Raw genomic sequence first — 13,907 nt, 5'->3', positions numbered from 1 at the left:
GTCTGTGGAGGAGGATTTTCCAATATCTAACAAAACTATCTATGTTTGATCCAGCAATTACACTTGTAGAAATTTATTAAGACCAAAACATGGGCAAAACATTTGAAAAGATACACAAAACTATTACAGCACCAGAGGTAATAGAAAAGACTAAGAACAATCCCAATATCTATCAGTAAGGCTTGTTGTTAAACTTGCATATCTGCACAATTAAGTCATTAAAATAGAAGGAGAAATACCTTTCTGTATCATTATGGAATGATCTCCAGGATATATTGATGAAGACAACAACAAGGTGGTAAAAATATGCTAATGTTTCAAAAAGAGGAGATATGAATGTTTATTGACAAACAATGAAAATATAACCATAAAATCAAAAATTAAAAAAAAGCTTACTTATAATGGGAGGGTAAAGAATAGGGTGGAAGAGACAGATCTCTTTAAATATACCTTATTTGGATGATTTGACTTTGGAAAGTTAAAAAATTTTACATTATCATAAAAGAAAATTTAATGAAAAAGCAATGTCTCTTCTCTCTTTTTTTTTAACGTTTATTTGTTTTTGAGACAGAGAAAGACAGAACATGAATGGGGGAGGGGCAGAGAGAGGGAGACACAGAATCTGAAACAGGCTCCAGGCTCTGAGCTGTCAGCGCAAAGCCCGAAGCAGGGCTCGGACTCACGGACTGTGAGATCATGACCTGAGCCGAAGTCGGACGCTTAACCGACCAAGCCACCCAGTCGCCCCGTTCTTCTTCTTTTTAAGAGAGAAAGCACAAGCAGGGGACAGGAGCAGAGGGAGAGAGAGAGAAAGAGACAGAGAGAGAGAGAGAATCTTAAGCAAGCCTCATGCTCAGTGTGGAGCCTCATGCAGGGCTCGATCCTGTGACCCTGAGATCATGACCTGGGCTGAAGTCAAGAGTCGGATGCTCAATTGGCTGAGCCACCCAGGTGCCCCAAAAAGCAATATCTTAAAATGATGAATTTAATTCTATCTTCAGTTGACCTAATCTCATGGAGACAACTATCCCAAATGACTTTAAAACTCAGTAATCTAACTACATTACAAGTAGGATGTACTCTAAGGAGAGAAAGAGCTGCAGAACATGTGTAAATGCTATTTTCAATTATGTTATGGGTGGCAGTGGTGCTATGGTTATTCTGAGACTGTTTTATGTGTTGTGTGATAGAGCAAATAATTATACTGACCTCACTAAAAAGCTTTCATCATACTGACATCATTAAAAGGCTTTTCATCATGAAGGAAAGGAGATACTGATATAAATATAGAATCCTGAATTTGAAATGGAAGCATCAGTATGCACTATCAATATATCTCTTAATAAAACAGATATTTTGTAAATTGGTCCTGTGAAAAAGCCAGGAAACAATTGTCAGGCCAGTTGATTCCCATCAGCACCCAGATTGGCTCTGTAAAATATCATTTAACCAACTAAGGAAACTAGGCTTTTTAAAGAATGACTGAATGCTGGATCTGATTTAAGAAATGTACAAGGGAAACTTGGCACATGTTGTACCTGATAGAACAGAAGTTACCAAACAGGCTGTTAGTAACAAAAGGACTCAATAGATAACCTGAATTAGCTCCCACTGAACAAAGATGGGATAATCAGCTGGAAAGGAAACATTAGATGTATCAAATATGCAAAACTCAGAATTAATGGTGATTTCTGGATGCTAGAGAAGAACCCATTATTTTAAAAGCTAGTAAACAGAGTGATCCAAATATTTGCCCAGACTTTCCAGTATTATCTGCATGTTACAGTAGTCAAACAATTGATGAAACCAAGCTTCTTACTACGTATGCCAGATAATAAAGAGTAAGAAATGGTAGAATTGGAATACTACCCGTACTGTATTGTAATGATTACCAATGGTTACTGACATTAAAAAATAGAGACAGTAGATATCATGCACCTCCTGATAGAAATATACAAAATTACCCATAAAACAGTCATGGCATACACACCGAAAATTGAATCTGAATCTTACCTTTCTTCTATATCTCCCTATGGAGATGCAATCAGCAGAAGTCAGATTGTAGGAATTCTGTATGACAAAATAGCAGTCTCTTTAGCAAAACAAAAATAAAAAAAATACAAAGATAAAAACCCAGAATATTGAAGGTGAATCTATAAAGAGACAAGATATATATCAGTAAACTGCAATGTATGCACCTTATTTGAGTCAAAAATCCATATGCAATTTTTTTTAGAGAGAGAAAAAGTATGTGGGAGCAGATGGGGAGGACGAGAGAGGTAGAGGGAGAAAGAGAGAGAAACTTAAGCAGGCACCACACCCAGCACCAGAGCCTGATGAGGGGCTTGGGCTTGGTTTCATAACCCTGATATCATGACCTAAGCCAAAATCAAGAGTTGACCGCTTAACTGACTGAGCCACTCAGGCATCCCGTAAATTTTTTAAAAAGGGGAAAAAAAAAACAATGGGGGACTTGTGAAGAATAGTGATTATTGAAGATTTAAGAAAATGTTTTACATTATGTTAAGGTGATGGTGGCTTTGTAATTTAGGAAATACAAGAGCCCTAAAAGTAGGAATTTAAAAATTATTGAAGCTTGGTGGTGGGTATAAGCAGGTTTATCATATTATTCTCTCTACTTCTGTGTGTGTTTTTAAATTTCCATAATAAAAAGTTAAAAATTTTTCCATTAGTTAAAATTTGGGTCATTACTAAGAGCAACAAGAACTCCTTTATCACGAAAAGAATTTTGATGTTCGACTTTTCTTGATTAATATTTCAAGGAAGTTAATAAGATACCATTAAAGTTAGAAACTCAATTACCTGCTGAAGCTTAACACTGGCAAATTTTCTTCCCAATTTCCTCTGCTTCATAAAAGTTGTCTCAAGTAAACTGAGAGAACTAGAAATTATAACTGAGAGATAAGAAATAACTTTGGAAATTTATTTTATACTTTAATTTCACATTTAATCGAGGCTTTTATTGGGCCACCTGGGTGGCTCAGTCGGTTAAGCTTCCAATTTTGGCTCAGATCATGATCTCACAGTTCATGAGTTTGAGCTCCTCATTGGGCTCTGTGCTGACAGCTCAGAGCCTGGAGCCCGCATTGGATTCTGTCTCCCTTCCTCTCTCCCCCATCCCACTCACACTTTGTCTCTCTCTCTCTCTCTCTCACTCTCTCTCTCTCTCAAAAATAAATAAACATTAAAAAAAATTGAGGCTTTTAGCAACTGCATACACATTGCCTAACAAAGTTTTAGAAAAATTGGACATCTGTTTCATATTTAGAGATCTTACTACTGTTTTTAGCTGTCAAAGTATCCTCCCCTTTAACTCAATCCTATATTACTTCATTTAGTAGAACATTTCTATGTAATAAAGTTGGAAAATCAAGTCAGTGAACAAAGAATCGATTATACTTTTGGTATATTGTTCTAATAGGCTAATTATTTGGAAAATAATTAAATTATATTCTTACTTTGTATCAAATTAAGTATATATAGATTAAATATTTAAATATTGAAAATGAGACTGTAAAAGTAATATAACAAAATATTAATGAATGTTTATGTAACCTATATTGAATAATGACTTGCTCATGTGATATTAAGTCAGAAGCTACATAAAAAGATTGACAGACTTGAAGACATAAATATTAAATGAAAATATCACCCAAGTTCCCGTCTCCCCCAGTTAATGATCAACTGATAAATATTTAAAACATATGTTATTGAGAGTTAATATTCTTTTTTTTTTAATTTTTTTCAACGTTTTTATTTTATTTTTGGGACAGAGAGAGACAGAGCATGAACGGGGGAGGGCCAGAAGAGAGGGAGACACAGAATCGAAAACAGGCTCCAGGCTCCGAGCCATCAGCCAGAGCCTGACGCGGGGCTCGAACTCACGGACCGCGAGATCGTGACCTGGCTGAAGTCGGACGCTTAACCGACTGCGCCACCCAGAAGCCCCGAGAGTTAATATTCTTTATATATTAAGATCATTTATGAATGAATGAGAAAAAGATGATTTTTCTGAGAGGAAAAATGGACTAAAGACATGCATAAAAGATGCACAAATATATACAAATCACCAATATACACTTGAAAAAAAGTTCATGCAGATTTGCTTGTAATAAAATAAATGCAAATTAAGACAAAGATGAAATGACACTTCCTCCTCTATCAAATTGGCAAAGACAAAGCGTTTGATTGGACAGGTGTGCGTTTTGGCACTCCAGCATTGCAGACTGCTGGGGAAGGAGAACCCAGCTGACCTCTCTGGAAGCAGTTTGGCTGTATTGAGACCCTTAACATTTGCATAACCTTTTACATGGAAATATTTTCCTCTAAAATCTTATTCTTAAAAAAAATAACAAAACAAGGGCAGAAACACTAACATAAATGTTTATGCAGAGTTGTTTAGAATAGCAAAAAGGCAGGAAGCAATTTGAAATGAAGGGATGAGGAATTCATTCCACCCCTGATAGATAGATGCCAAAGAGTGCTCTAATAACATAGCAAGATGGCGACAGCTATTGTTAAGTGGGAAAAGAAGGGTTCAGAGCAATTTATATTGTGTCATCCCATTTTATTTCCACATATATATATACATATTTAATCTATCTGCATGAAACATATGAAATATATAACTTCTGTAACAAACACATTTAAAAAAGATGTTTTGTTTCCTAGTTGTATATGCTGTAAAATGTAACAATAGGAAAGATCATTCCAGACATGGTAATGCTTGTTCCTGTTGAGGCAGAGTGACTGATGGGTGAACTGCAGCTGTGAGGCAGAGCCCAGAGTGGTCAGGAAATCTGTACCACGTAAGCGCATGTCTGATTTTAACATGTCACAAAGCAAAGACGTGGAATAACATGGTGAGTGGAACATAGGTAGATTTTTAAGCCCAGAACACACACACACACACACACACACACACACACACACACAACACACACACAACACACACACACACACTTTAAAAAGGCAAAAAAACTGCCTTCCAGGGAAACTTGGGGTAGGTAATGAGGAAAGACTAATGCCTTGATACTGATCAATACTAGCACTCATTAACTAAGGGACTTATAACTCATGCAAGCACCAAGTGATGCATAATATGATTGCAGGTTAAAATGATCTATTGGGTTAAATAAAGCATAGTATAAAAATTAATTTTACTCATTTCTTTTTTACCTTGTTAAAAAGATGAGGATACTGGAAAACTTAGTATTAGATATGTGGCATCCCTTGTATTTCTGTTGGACAGTACTCCTGTGTACGGTAATAAAAATCTAATTATGTCATCCCCTTGCTCACAAGCTTTCAGTGTCTTCCTTTTTGGATAAGGACCAAAATCCTTAATATGGCCTCTAGGAAATAGTCTCACCCCAGCCTGCCTCACCTTGCTTTCTGGGTTCCAACCACTCACCTTCTTTCAGTTCCTTTAATAGAGGATTTTTCTAACTGCACATTGAAACTTAATAGTGTATCATGAATTAAACTTAGTGAATGGAGACCAGCATCAGAAAACAGAACAGAAAATAGAGTATATCACAAGCAAACAGGGTAAATATTACTGAGGTAAAAAAATGTTTGGGAAACAATACTGTAACCAGGGTTTCTCACATTTAGTACTGTTGACATTTTGCTTGGATAATTCTTTACTGTACTGATAAATCCATTTACTGTGGAGAGCTGTCCTCCTCTTTATAGGAAGTGTAGCAGTGACTCTACCCATTAGATGCCAGTAGCACATCCCACCTGTATTAGGACAACTCAGAATACCTCTAGACCTTAACAAATGTCCTCAGTTGAGAACTATTGCTCTAACCCATCATGCTTAATTTCACAACAAAGCTTTTTTCAGAAGCTGTTCACCCTTTACTGAAAGGTGCTGCCCCTTTACTGAAAGGTGCTCCTTGGGGTGCCTGGGTGGCTCAGCCGGTCTGACTTCAGCTCATGTCATGACCTCATCGTTTGTGAGTTCAAGCCCTGAATTGGGCTCTGCACTTGGGATTCTTCTTGGGATTCATTCTCTCTCTCTCTCTCTCTCTCTCTTTCTCTCTCTCCTTCTCTCTCACTCTGTCCCTCTCCCCTCTCGAAATAAATCAACTTTTTAAAAAATTGAAAAGAAAAGAAAGGTGCTCCTCTCCTTTTTCCTCCCCTTCCCCTCCCCCTTCTCCACTCCCCTACTTCCTCTCCTCTCTCCTCCTGGTAACTCTCAGCTCAATTGCACCCTCTTGGGAAAGTCTTTCCTGAGTCACCTGGGTAGATCTCATCCTTCTATTACCTGTTCTCATTAAATCATGTGCTACATTTCAAGCACTTATCAATTTATACTTTTCTATTTACTTCTGTGATTATTTGATTAATATCTGCCTCACTTGTAAGGCTGTTAGTTCCATGAAGTCAAGTATCATGTCTGATTCTACCATAATACAACATTAAATATTTATTCAGTATTTGCTATGTATTGGTTCTGTACAAGGTGCTGGGTGCACCCTGGGCAGCGAAAAAGGCAAAATCCCTGCCCTCAAGAGCTTGACAGTCTTGTTGGGGAGACCTAAACTACAGAAACACTCCAACCTTTTTTTTTTTTTTTTAGTTTCAAGTTTTTATTTAAATTCCAGTTAGTTAACATATAGTGTAATACTAGTTTCAGGAGTAGGATTTAGTGATTCATCACTTACGTATAACACCATCAACATTGTGCTCATCACCAACATTTAAATACAAATTGAAAATGGAAATTGCTAAAATATAGATGTATTTTGTGTTGGGAAGCTTGAGTTGTCAGGAAAAGGAAGCGCTGAGGATGTGAGTGTGAATTGGAAGTTCCAGAAGGACACAGCTATGGGACAGCAAGGAAAGAACATTCCACGAACGGGGCGCCTGGGTGGCTCAGTCGGTTGAGCGTCCGACTTCGACTCAGGTCACGATCTCGCGGTCCGTGAGTTCGAGCCCTGCTTCGGGCTCTGGGCTGATGGCTCAGAGGCTGGAGCCTGCTTCCGATTCTGTGTCTCCCTCTCTCTCTGCCCCTCCCCCGTTCATGCTCTGTCTCTCTCTGTCTCAAAAATAAATAAAAGTTAAAAAAAATTTTTTTTCAATTTAAAAAAAGAACATTTCATGAACAAGTATCATTTACTTTAAGGTCTTATAACCTATTCCTACTGGGTTTTTAAAAGTCATTCTACTGTGAAGAGAATGTATCAGAGGAAATTAAAGGGACAAAAAAGGGGATGTCACTTAGGAAGTCATTCAGTGCAGGTAGGAGACCACTGATGTCGTGGACTAGGGTTGTAGCAGAAATGAAGCGTATAAAATATAACTATGAGTACCTAGCACGCCAATTGTCAGATTTGACATACTGGGCACTTAGTAAATATTTGCTGATTTAATATCTATTGAGTGAATTCATTCAACATTTACTAACAAATACATCAAAGCTTTACGAAATTAACACAACTGTTATTTTTGTCATTGTATCTGCCTATTAAAGTTCAGTTCAAATCCTGTATTGTCTGTAAATGATTTCCCTATATTCTCAAATTAATTTCTGTTTTCACAGCTATATTCTTATGGAAAATTCATTCTAGCTCCATTGAGCATTTGTCATTGTTTGCCTTAGAAAAGATACTTATGTGTTCATTTACCCACCTATGTTATGGGTGCAGTGAGTGCTGATAATTATTTTTTTATCATTTTAATTCTGGTAAATAGATGTACATAGAAGATATTGAATAATGTTGGTTGAATGGAGTGAGCCCCATGAAAATATTACTTGGGAAAAATTGAGTCTTTTAAGCTTTTGCTTTGATGACTCAGTCAGAAATTATCTCCCAATGGACAGGAAATTATTTACACTTTTTATTTGAAGTTAAATTTATTCTGAAAAAGTAGTGTTTTAGAACATGTCTCAATCCCAGACATCCCAAAAGCAGGTTTCATTAATACAAACAGTTTTTGATGGTTTGTTTTGCCATGGGACCTAAGGGAACACACATATTTTCATTTCACTGTGATGATTAGCTAGGAACGGAATTGCTAGGTCATAGGGTAAGGTATGTTTAGCTCTGTAAGAGTTAAACTACTTAGTCTTTTCCCAAAGATATTTACCATCTTATATTCTCACCAACTGTGTATGAAAGTTCCTGTTTCTCTTCTTCCTTGTCATCTTTCAATATGCCAATCATTTTTAATTTCAGCCACTTTACTGTGTATGAACGGTATCTCATTTAAGTTTTAATTTGAAGTTTCCTAATGATGAATGATGTTGAATACTTTGTTATATTGTTCTTGGGCATTCATCTATCTTCCTCTTTGATGTGTCCGTTTGGGCCCTTTGCCAAATTTAAAAAAATATTTTCCAGTTTTATTGAGATATAGTTGACATATATATTGTCTAAGCTTAAAGTATACAGTGTGATGATTTGATACATATATATGTTGCACAATGATTACCACAATAAGGTTAGCTCACACATCCATCATCTCACACAATTATACTTCTGTTGCTCTGGTGGTGGGGAGAATATTTAAGATCCAAAGTTTACCGTATTGTTCTCTATAGTCACCATGCTGTCCATTAGATCTCCAGAACTTACTCATCTTATAACTGAAAGTTTGTATCCTCAGACCAACATCTCCGCATTTCTTTATGCTCCCCAGGCCCTGGTAACCACAAGTATAGTCTCTATTTCTATGACTTTGGCTCTTTTAGATTCCACACATAGATGATATCATACAGTATTTGTCTTTCTCTTTCTGATTTTTCAATTAGCATAATGCCTTCAAAGTTCATCCATATTTTGCAAATGGCGGGATTTCCTTCCTTCTATGGCTGAATATTATTCTATTTTGTATGTATTCCACAAATTCTTTATTCATTCATCCATCAGTTGACACTTCTGCTGTTTCAATGTCTTGTCTATTATAAATAATGCTGCAATAAACACAGAAGCGCAGGTATCTCTTAAGGTAGTGATTTCATTTCCTTTAGATACAAATTCAGAAGTATGACTGCTGGATCATAGGGAGTTCTAATTATTTGAGGAACTTCCATACTGTTTTCCACAGTGGGTCTGTTCAAGCTTTCTATTTCCTCCTGATTGAGTTTTGGAAGAGTGTGGGTGTTCAGGAATTTGTCCATTTCTTCCAGGTTGTCTAATTTGTTGGCATATAATTTTTCATAGTATTCCCTGATAATTGTTTGTATCTCTGAGGGATTGGTTGTAATCATTCCATTTTCATTCATGATTTTATCTATTTGGGTCATCTCCCTTTTCTTTTTGAGAAGCCTGGCTAGAGGTTTGTCAATTTTGTTTATTTTTTCAAAAAACCAACTCTTGGTTTCGTTGATCTGCTCTACAGTTTTTTTAGATTCTATATTGTTTATTTCTGCTCTGATCTTTATTATTTCTCTTCTTCTGCTGGGTTTAGGCTGCCTTTGCTGTTCTGCTTCTATTTCCTTTAGGTGTGCTGTTAGATTTTGTATTTGGGATTTTTCTTGTTTCTTGAGATAGGCGTGGATTGCAATGTATTTTCCTCTCAGGACTGCCTTCGCTGCGTCCCAAAGCGTTTGGATTGTTGTATTTTCATTTTCGTTTGTTTCCATATATTTTTTAATTTCTTCTCTAATTGCCTGGTTGACCCACTCATTCGTTAGTAGGGTGTTCTTTAACCTCCATGCTTTTGGAGGTTTTCCAGACTTTTTTCTGTGGTTGATTTCAAGCTTCATAGCATTGTGGTCTGAAAGTATGCATGGTATGATTTCAATTCTTGTAAACTTATGAAGGGCTGTTTTGTGACCCAGTAGATGATCTATCTTGGAGAATGTTCCATGTGCACTCGAGAAGAAAGTATATTCTGTTGCTTTGGGATGCAGAGTTCTAAATATATCTGTCAAGTCCATCTGATCCAATGTCTCATTCAGGGCCCTTGTTTCTTTATTGACCGTGTGTCTAGATGATCTATCCATTTCTGTAAGTGGGGTGTTAAAGTCCCTGCAATTACCACATTCTTCTCAATAAGGTTGCTTATGTTTATGAGTAATTGTTTTATATATTTGGGCGCTCCGGTATTCGGCGCATAGACATTTATAATTGTTAGCTCTTCCTGATGGATAGACCCGGTCACTATTATATAATGTCCTTCTTCATCTCTTGTTACAGCCTTTAATTTAAAGTCTAGTTTGTCTGATAGAAGTATGGCTACTCCAGCTTTCTTTTGGCTTCCAGTAGCATGATAAATAGTTCTCCATCCCCTCACTCTCAATCTAAAGGTGTCCTCAGGTCTAAAATGAGTCTCTTGTAGACAGCAAATAGATGGGTCTTGTTTTTTTATTCATTCTGATACCCTCTGTCTTTTGGTTGGCGCATTTAATCCATTTACATTCAGTGTTATTATAGAAAGATACGGGTTTAGAGTCATTGTGATGTCTGTATGTTTTATGCTTGTAGTGATGTCTCTGGTACTTTGTCTCACAGGGTCCCCCTTAGGATCTCTTGTAGGGCTGGTTTAGTGGTGACAAATTCCTTCAGTTTTTGTTTGTTTGGGAAGACCTTTATCTCTCCTTCTATTCTAAATGACAGACTTGCTGGATAAAGGATTCTTGGCTGCATATTTTTTCTATCTAGCACACTGAAAATCTCGTGCCAATTCTTTCTGGCCTGCCAAGTTTCAAAAGAGAGATCAGTCACGAGTCTTATAGGTCTCCCTTTATATGTGAGGGCACGTTTACCCCTTGCTGCTTTCAGAATTTTCTCTTTATCCTTGTATTTTGCCAGTTTCACTATGATATGTCGTGCAGAAGATCGATTCAAGTTACGTCTGAAGGGAGTTTTCTGTGCCTCTTGGATTTCAATGCCTTTTTCCTTTCCCAGTTCAGGGAAGTTCTCAGCTATTATTTCTTCAAGTACCCCTTCAGCACCTTTCCCTCTCTCTTCCTCCTCTGGGATACCAATTATGCGTATATTATTTCTTTTTAGTGTATCACTTAGTTCTCTATTTTTCCCCTCATACTCCTGGATTTTTTTATCTCTTTTTTTCTCAGCTTCCTCTTTTTCCATAACTTTATCTTCTAGTTCACCTATTCTCTCCTCTGCCTCTTCAATCCGAGCCGTGGTGGTTTCCATTTTGTTCTGCATTTCGTTTAAAGCGTTTTTCAGCTCCTCGTGACTGTTCCTTAGTCCCTTGATCTCTGTAGCAAGAGATTCTCTGCTGTCAGCTATACTGTTTTCAAGCCCAGCGATTAATTTTATGACTATTATTCTAAATTCACTTTCTGTTATATTATTTAAATCCTTTTTGATCAGCTCATTAGCTGTTGTTATTTCCTGGAGATTCTTCTGAGGGGAATTCTTCCGCTTGGTCATTTTGGATAGTCCCTGGCGTGGTGAGGACCTGCAGGGCACTTCCCCTGTGCTGTGGTGTATAACTGGAGTTGGTGGGCAGAGCCGCAGTCAGACCTGATGTCTGCCCCCAGCCCACCGCTGGGGCCACAGTCAGACTGGTGCGTGCCTTCTCTTCCCCTCTCCTAGGGGCGGGATTCACTGTGGGGTGGCGTGGCCTGTCTGGGCTACTTGCACACTGCCAGGCTTGTGATGCTGGGGATCTGGCGTCTTAGCTGGGGTGGGTAGGCAAGGTGCACAGGGGCAGGAGGGGCAGGCTTAGCTTGCTTCTCCTTAGGTGATCCACTTCAGGAGGGGCCCTGTGGCAGCAGCAGGGAGTCAGATCCGCTGCCGGAGGTTTGGCTCCGCAGAAGCCCAGAGTTGGGTGTTTGCGCGGAGCGAGCAAGTTCCCTGGCAGGAACTGGTTCTCTTTGGGATTTTGGCTGGGGGATGGGCGGGGGAGATGGCGCTGGTGAGCGCCTTTGTTCCCCACCAAACTGAGCTCTGTTGTCCGGGGGCTCAGCAGCTCTCCTTCCCTTTGTCCTCCAGCCTTCCCGCTTTCTGAGCAGAGCTGTTAACTTATGACCTCCCAGCCGCTAAGTCGCGCTTGCTGTCGGAACACAGTCCGTCAGGCCCCTCCGCTTTTTGCAAGCCAGACTCGGGGGCTCTGCTTGGCCGGCGAGCCGCCCCTCCGCCCCGGCTCCCTCCCGCCAGTCCGTGGAGTGCGCACCGCCTCGCCGCCCTTCCTACCCTCTTCCGTGGGCCTCTCGTCTGCGCTTGGCTCCGGCGACTCCGTTCTGCTAATCCTCTGGCGGTTTTCTGGGTTATTTAGGCAGGTGTAGGTGGAATCTAAGTGATCAGCAGGACGCGCGGTGAGCCCAGCGTCCTCCTAAGCCGCCATCTTCCCTCTCCAGGTTTTTTTCTTTTATAGTTAATGTCTTCTGTGACCTGGCTAAGAAATCTTTGCTGACTCCAATTCATAAAGATATTATTTTGTTTACTTCCATAAGCTTATGATTCTAGCTTTTATATTTAAGTCTATGATTTACCTGAAATTATTTTCTGTATGTGATGTATTGTAGGGATATCAGTTGATTTTTTCTTTACAGATACCCAAATTTCCCTAAAATTTTTGCTGAAAAGACTTTTTCCCTATTTAATTGCTGTGATGTTTTTGTAAAATGTTAATTGACTATGTATAGATGAGTGAATTTCTGGACTCCAGATTCTATTATTTTGTTCTATTTGCCTATTGTTAAGTCAGTGCCACATTGACCTGATTACTGTGGTTTTATGTTAGGCGTTCAAGTCAAGTAAGTGTAATTCACTTAACTTAGTTCTTCTTTAAAAAAAAAAATTAATGTTTGTTTATTTTTGAGAGAAAGAGAGAGAAAAACAGAGACAGAGTGTGAGCAGGGGAGGGGCAGAAAGAGAGGGAGACAGAGAATCTGAAGCAGGCTCCAGGCTCTGGGCTATCAGCCCAGAGCCCAATGCGGGGCTCGAACTCACGAACCACAAGGTCATGACCTGAGCTGAAGTCAGACGCTTAACTGACTGAACCGCCCAGGTGCCCCATCTTTGTTCTTCTTTTTAAAAATGGCTTTGGCACTGGGTGTTGTATGGAAACCAATTTGACAATAAATTTCATATTAAAAAAAGAAAAGATAGGAGGGCAATGCTGCCTCATCCTGGCAGACGTGAGAAATGCACCCACTGCTCCACATTCGAGGAAGATGAGAAGGCCCCGGGAGAGCCACTCAGGTCCAACAAGCCTTCAGGGAAGTCACAGCACCAAGTCATGAGTACTGAGTTCACCGACATTGATGGAGTCAAGGAAATAGAAGGCTCCATCACACCACCACCAAAGCTTCCGCCTTCAGGACTTTATAATCTAACGGAGTAGGAGGGAGGCTCGAGACTGGTAGTTTTGGGCCCTTACCATGCATCAGAATCACTGGGCTCCCCTGCCAGAGATGCTGATTCCATTACTGTGGATGAGACTCAGCCATTAGTACTTGTTTAAAGATTCTGGGTGTTTCTAATGCGAAGCCAGGCCTCAGATCCATTGAACCATACAAATGCAACCAGAATAAGAGAACATGATACTCACGCCTAAGACAGTGTCAGTGCATGGCTGCCGCAAGATGCTAGACTGGTCAGGGCGGCTGGAACAGCTGGGGTTTACATTCCAGGAGAGCTTTTGTGAGGCCAGGGGCAAAACCTGGTTAGAGGAGCTCTGAGGGTGTCCAGAAGGGGCAAATGAGTCGTGTGCCGGGAAAAGAAGAGACACAGCTGGGAGTCAAAGCGCAGTACTGGTGGTTACCCTGAGACCTCTCATTTGCAGTTGTTACAAGCTGACTCAAAAGATGACTATGACAGAGAAAGACAAATACCATATGATTTCACTCATGTGGAATTTAGCAAACACAACAGATGAACGTAGAGGAAGGGAAGGAAAAATAAGACAGAAAACAGAGAGGGAGGCAAACCATGAGACTCTTAAATACAGAGAAC

This window comes from Herpailurus yagouaroundi, unplaced genomic scaffold (assembly GCF_014898765.1).
Source record: "Herpailurus yagouaroundi ecotype Mexico unplaced genomic scaffold, PumYag 163, whole genome shotgun sequence".
Classification (NCBI taxonomy): Eukaryota; Metazoa; Chordata; class Mammalia; order Carnivora; family Felidae; genus Herpailurus; species Herpailurus yagouaroundi.
The sequence above is the reverse complement of the archived record's forward strand: the minus strand, read 5'-3'. Positions refer to the sequence as shown.